Genomic DNA, 7,121 nt, shown 5'->3' on the forward strand with positions numbered 1-7,121 from the left:
AAGACTCTATCATTTCTATCATTTCAGAAGGTGGCAACCTGGGATGCAGGAGAATCACACATTTTCACAAGCTTTGAATGCAGGTAGAGCAGCTGCTTGCAGTGTGCATGGCAGTTCAGCTTCAGAAAAAGATTCACAGTGTCCATCTCCACCCTCAGATCACAAGCCATTATCAGGTTCCAGACTACCATGTGGGTACTGGGATTCAAACCTGGGTCTTCTGCAAGAACAACCAGCGTTCTTAACCGCTGAGCCATCTCTCCAGCCCCATATTATTTTTATTTTATGTGTATGTGTGTATTGCCTGCATGTAGGTTAAGTGCACCCGTGTCATGCAATGCTCGAGGAGGACAAAAGAGGTGGTCAGATGTCCTGGAACTGGAGTTACAGACAGTTGTAAGCTGCCACACGGGTGCTGGGATTTGATCCCAGGTCTTCTGCAAGAACAGTTAGTGTTCTTGACCCCTGAGCCATCTCTCCAGTCCATCTCTTATTGATCTTTAAAGTAATCTGCCTTGTATTTTCTTTACTTCCCAACTTATAGACACATTCTTTTTTATTAATTTTTACAAAAAACTTTGAGAATTTCATACATGCATATAAGGTGTTTCGATCAAATTCATGCCCACTCTCTCCCCTCCAACATTTCCCCCTCTGAAGAGGTAACCCTAAAATCTTTTAAGGATTAGATACAAGCTCCCAAATACTTTTGACATTTTGGCCTTGGAACAGAGTATGTTGCTAACAGGCCCAAGGACATTTTGACTTTTAGCCAAGAAACTGGCTACATTTCTTTGGGGTCTTTTTACCCTAACTGCCTAGCCAATTCCTACCTCCTATTCTTATCACACATCCTCTGAAGGGATTACCCAAATTGCCAATAGGGAATAAGGATGCCGACCGCTCTGGCTTCTTCCATGCTGAACAGGGACTTAGGGTGAGGCAATTAGCGTACCCCTTCAGTGGGTCTATCTAGACACATTCTTTAAACTGAAATATATACCATTCAAACAGCTTTGACAGGATTACATTGGCTGTGACTGTGCGCTGTGTTGAGAAAGTAATCAGAATACATATAGCCACATTTGAGTGACAATATCTCAGGAAGGTCTGTAGAAGAACTTCTGTCACTCTGAGTCCCTGGGACCCATGAGTATGTACCTGACAGATGAAGAACTCCCTGAGCACAAAGAGATAGACACGATCAACAGGAATGGAAACAGCCTTGTGGCAAGGACATCCCCCCATTTTTGAGTTGAAGTCACCCAGGTGAGCTTGGACAGAGAGGGGGAGTAGGTGGGGTTTCCATCCTCTTTTACTCAGCTCTGTACTCTCCCTACACAATTTCACTTCTAAGCCCTTCCTCATTCAAATGGCCTTCACCATCACATAGTAAGCAGTGAATAAATGATCGGATGTATTGCCCAAAATGTACTGCTTCATATTCTAAGACCCTGACCAGGCTAAAGGGACACTTCTGTACATTGGTATGTCACTGTTGCTCTGAAACACTATCCAGACAAGAGTCCTTTTAGTCTGCAAGGGCAACGGGGCTGTTCATTTCAGGCACCAAAGTGTCCTTCCCCATTGAATGGGAATGCACAATCTGATGGGTAAGGTCATATAAGTTTCTTCCTAAACACTATTTTCCTCCGTCTTTTCTTCTCCATTTGTATTGTACACAGAGACAAACGCTAGGAGACATCATGACAAACAACATTCCTTACCTATGGACTCCCTATTGGGCTACATGATTCACTACTATAAAGGGGAACATAACTTTTAAAGAGTCAAAGTTTTTTCTTTCTTAATTCTCGTTTGTTCTCAAGTGCTGGAAATGTGAGCTCTGTTGTCTTAGGTCAACGGCTAATTTGGTTTTCCAATGGACATATATTTGTCAGGATGCATAAGCTCCTTAGAGATGAAGTAGATATTTAAACATCCTGTAAGGTTTTGACTTCCTATGATCTTCTCCGATGAATTAAAAAGTTGATTTGTTGTTGAATAATAAATATTAACATGCACTTTGATTCAATGTAATTGTATTATAGGTGCTTCCTTTCTCGCCGGCCTGTGCTCTTGATAATACTAATTTGTTGCATTTTTTAATGTGTTAACTGTTTCTCTGTTGCCTTGTCTATAATGGTTAGTCTGAAAGTCTAATGGCAATAGTAATGCTGTTATTTATTATTTATTTACTTATCTATTTGTTTATTTAGAGGAAAGAGAAAAGTGGTCCCATTCTCCTACTCTGGATGATTCTAGGTGAACTAGGGTCTTCATGTAGTTGCTGGGTGGGGTCATTCTATGACAATCTATGATCTCTTAGAGTATCCCATCAGAAGGACGTACCCCTCTCCTGGGCTGAAATCAATTTCATCAAATCTAGATGTTGTGCATAATGGAGTGGTCATGTTTCCCCTGGGCCAGCTATACCTATTGGTGTGGTGATTTCTGAGACATGTAAAGCAGATATCCTACTGGTAACTGTCTGAAAACGAGTCTCCATTAACAAGACTCATTGCTTGATCTGAACACATTCCTATAACTGATGGTAACTTCAGCCAGTAAGCTATGCTTCTGACAAAATAAGTTACAAAACAATGTTGGAAGTATGACATTCTTTTTTTTTTTTACAAATTTAGAGCTCATGTTACGCATGTGTTGGTTCAAATTCATGTTGTGTGTATGTTTGTGTGCATGCATGTGTGTGTGTGTGTATCTCAGATCACAATATAGAAGCTTTCATCCTCACAGTTTATCTGTTGCTTGTTTCTATTTTTCCGCTGCTCTACTATGCAAACTGGTTAGTTTCAGATGAATTCAAACTCCAGTTAATTATATATTTAATTTCATGGATATGTAACTGAAAACATATGTTCATTAGAGTGTTAAAGTTCTGTGTAGCTAATTTTTATCTAAAGATACAGAAAACTGGAAAATCAAAGCAGGGCATGCTGGTGCACACCTTTAATCCCAGTGCTTGGGATGCAGAGGCAGGCAGATCTCTGTGAGTTCAAGGTCAGCCTGGTCTACAGAGTTCCAGGCCAGCTGGGGCTACAGGGAGACTTGTCTAAAAAAGATTAAAGAAAAAAAAGTCCAAAAATTTTATTTTTTTATTTTTTATTTTATGTGTATGACTGTGTTGCCGGTATGTATGTAAGTTCACCTGTGTTGTGTAATGTCCACGGTTGTCAAAAGAAAGTATCAGATTCCCCTAGAATTGGAATTATAGATGGCTTTTAGCCACCATGTGGGTGTTGGGAATTGAAATTAGGTCCTCTGCAAAAGCAGCCGGTGCTCTTAACCTCTGAACCATCTCTCCAGTCCCTGTGCTATCTAATTTTTGACTTGTGTCTTGAAATACTTTTAAGTTTGTGTTTCCAGTCTACGGTTCATTGGAATAGACATGAACCTCATAGAATTCTTGAGTGTGAATAAGCCCTTCTCAGAATGGCTGCATTCAGGATAGAAAAAGAATACAAGTCCCAACTCCAAAGAGTACAGAATGCCAAACTAGAAACATTCAAGTTATCATTAAGATATGTTATACTCATCTATGGAAAAGCTTTGATCCCTTGCCTTAATACCTACCCAGGACTATCAGCCTCCATTTGCTTCTTGCCCAATGCTCACAGAGTAACAGAGCCTGCACAACTCCTCCCAAGCGCCAGCACATCTCTTCTGTCACCTATACCTCCTGCTCTGCTCCTCTTCCAGATGAAACTGCAGCCCAAGATGTCAGGGGGAGAATTTAAACTGTGGCAAGCTTTGCATCTGCCTGCTTCACAGGCCTAGACCAAGTTTATTCTCCCTAAATTCTATGCTTACACCAGGACTCTGACCGTATAATATAGTGCTCACTGCTTTTGACCTGTTCCCTTGGACAAGACCTTTTTTTTCCCAGTCTTTTTGAGATAGGGTCTCCCTGTTGCCCCAGCTGGCCGGGAACTTGCTATGTAGGCTGGCCTTGAACTCACAAAGATCCTGCTGCCTCTGACTCCTAAGTGCTGGGATTAAAGTGTGTGCCACCACACCCTGTCCCCTCAGACCTTTTGCACGCACAATACCCTCTACCTTCTCCCGCTCCTCCTTCAGAACATCTCCCTCTTGGCCTTCAGCTATTTGTCTCAAGATACATTTATCATTCCTGATAATTCCATGTGATTGACATGCTAGTGTCCTCCATGCCTGCCATTGTGTGCCATTTTGTGTTTTGTAATTTCTTAAATTTTATGTCTTCAAATAATAAGATATTATTAACTAGTTTGTAAAATGAAAACAATTCCTTTACCAATACATTAATATAAATTTAACTTTTATTTTTACTTATTTTATATTTTCATATATCTATATAAGGTATTGCAATCATAGTCACCATTTTTAATGTCAAAATATATTTGAGTTTTTAATTTTTTTGTTTATTAAGAATTTAATATAATGCATTTTGATCATATTCATCCCATCCTTTAACTCCTCCCAGGTCTAACACCTCTTTCTCTACCCACCTGACATTGTATCCCCTTTTTTATTTTTTTAAATTCATCCAGTCCAATTCGTGCTGCCCATATACTTGCAGGTGTGTGGCCGTCCACTGGAATGTGGGTGACTTACCAGGGACCACACTCTTAAAGAAAGCTGACTGTCCATGTCCCAGGAGCTATCAATTGCCTATAGCTATTCAACCAGGAGTGGGGTATCATATCCACCTCCCCACTCCATGCTGGGATTATGTCTGGCTTGAGCTTGAGCAAGTTTTGTGCATGTTGTCACAGTTGCTGTGAGTTCGTATGTGCACTTGCCTTGTTGTTTCCAGAAAACTTTTCTTGTAGTCATCCAGCACCTCTGGCTTTTACAATCTTTCAGCCCCCTCTTCTGCAATGATCCCTGAGCACTGAGAGGAAACAGTGTGGTATAGATGTCCCATTTAGAGCTGAGCACTCTGTAGTCTCTTATTCTCTGCATGTTGATCAATTGTGAGTCTCTGTGTCAATCATCTCTGCAAAAAGAGGCTTCTCTGAGGAGGGCTGACAGATGCACCATCTTATGAATGTAACGACAATTCAGTAGGAATCAGTTTAATACTATGTCTATTTAGCAGAATAACAGTTTTAGGTTCTCCCCTTGGGCCTATGAACAGTCTAGCCACAGGTTCTTGGCACTGATAGTAGTGCCAGGTATGGGCTCCATTGTGGAGTGAACCTTAAATACAGGCAGAAAGTGGTTGGTTACTCCCATAACATTCATGCCACTACTGTACTAGTGAGCCTATCTTTCCAGGCCAGGGGTTATTGTAGCTGGCATGGTTGACAGCTAGGTAAGATTGATGATTATTTTTTTCTCCTTCAATAGCATGCATAGCTTTTTCCAGCACTATGAAAGCTAGCCAATGGTGAAGCTTTCAGGTTATGTTTTAATGCAAGGTACAGCATATACACCAAAGGGCAGCAAATCTTTCTGTAAAGAGCCAGATGGTCCCTGATGCATCTCCTTAACACTGTTGTGTATACAAACCAATCACAGTAGAGTGAATGAATGAGTGTGGCTACATCTAAATATATTACATTTATAAAAACAAAAGATAAGAAGACATTGGTTTGTAGGTCAACCTGTTACCTGAGGATACCAGCTGGCATTTTCATATTTCTTCACTGACTGAGTCTGGCTCCTTCAATTCACTGTATCTCCATTGTCTGGAACAGACACTTACATCAGACCCTGGAAAGTCTTATAAATGCTTGTGAGCATGAATGCTGTCAGGAGGTGCATTGTGCCTGGATCCCTGGTGTTCTCTGAGTTTCCAGTTTCTTTCACCACAGCACTTTAGCTTCTATTTCATCAAGAATGATGACTAACCCTTTGCAGGCTGACATGGAAGACTGCCCAAACCTGGAGGAGCCAGATAAGAACATTGAAAAGTGATACACCTTCCACTTGGGGCAGGATACAGTTCTACCCAGGAAGAAGGGAGTAATAGGTCTGATACATGCAAAATGAGTTTTACCGCTCATTAATTTTAATTCTGAGCAGCACTCGTCATTGTAAAGTTGACCAATTTTCTCCTTATTTCCACTTATTGTCTAGAGAAATTGTTCTATGAGAACCAAGCTACCATTCATTATTGTTATATTGCTTACTTCCAGTCAAGAACTGACTATTTTGCAAGACAGCTGGTACGTTGATGTGCTAACTCTAGGAGGGTCATCCCAGAAACTAGACTGGTTCAGATACTGAAAACTCAGCCCGCTCTGCACTCACATTCTGCTTCCCAGGGACAGGATCATTATCCCCACCTAGTTTATGTTGGAGGACTTTCCATTTGACTATGGGCTTTCCATTACAATTACCCAGGATGGATGAATGGCCATTTTAACTTGAACAATATTTGCACAATGCCACATGGAATGTGAGTTGTCTGGTATTTTTCAGTTCTGTAAATCTAACCCATATCATAGTGCATTGCAGGCAAGTACTCTACTGCTGAACCACATTACAAGGTCCTCATGTGATCTTATATATGTATTATATACATATACATTATTTGATGTTTAATTCAGAGTAAACATAAGTATATCCTCAAACACTTACGATTTCTTTCAGATGAAAGCATTCCAAATAACATGTTCCATGCTTTGAAATACATAGTACATAATCATCACACTTTCTACCGTGTAGTAACACACCTGAAAACCTTGCTTCCAGCTACTTAGTCCCCTTTGGTCTTCTTTTCTCTGTCCCTCACTCCTCTCACCTCTCCAGCTCTACCAGCCATTCTACCCTCAGCTTCTATAAGATGCATTATTTCATGTTCCTCCAATGAGTCTGATCAGACAGTCCTTGTCATTCTTTGCCTGAATTATTTCACTTCATGTATTGGAGGCCATTCCACACATGTAATTAAAAAACAGGATTTCTTTAAGGCTGATGAGTATTCCGATGAGTATTCTATTGCATCGGTGTACCATCGTTTGGTTTATCCATTCATGAACTCATAGACATTTTCCTGACTTCTATTTCTTCACTACTGGGAATAGTGCCACAATAGTCACTGGAGTATAATGATCACTCTTTTCTGCTTACATGTCTTTCCTTGTAAATATACTGAGTAGTGAGATTGTGGT

The sequence above is a fragment of the Nannospalax galili genome, unplaced genomic scaffold (assembly GCF_000622305.1).
Source record: "Nannospalax galili isolate Female #2095 unplaced genomic scaffold, S.galili_v1.0 scaffold1096, whole genome shotgun sequence".
NCBI lineage: Eukaryota > Metazoa > Chordata > Mammalia > Rodentia > Spalacidae > Nannospalax > Nannospalax galili.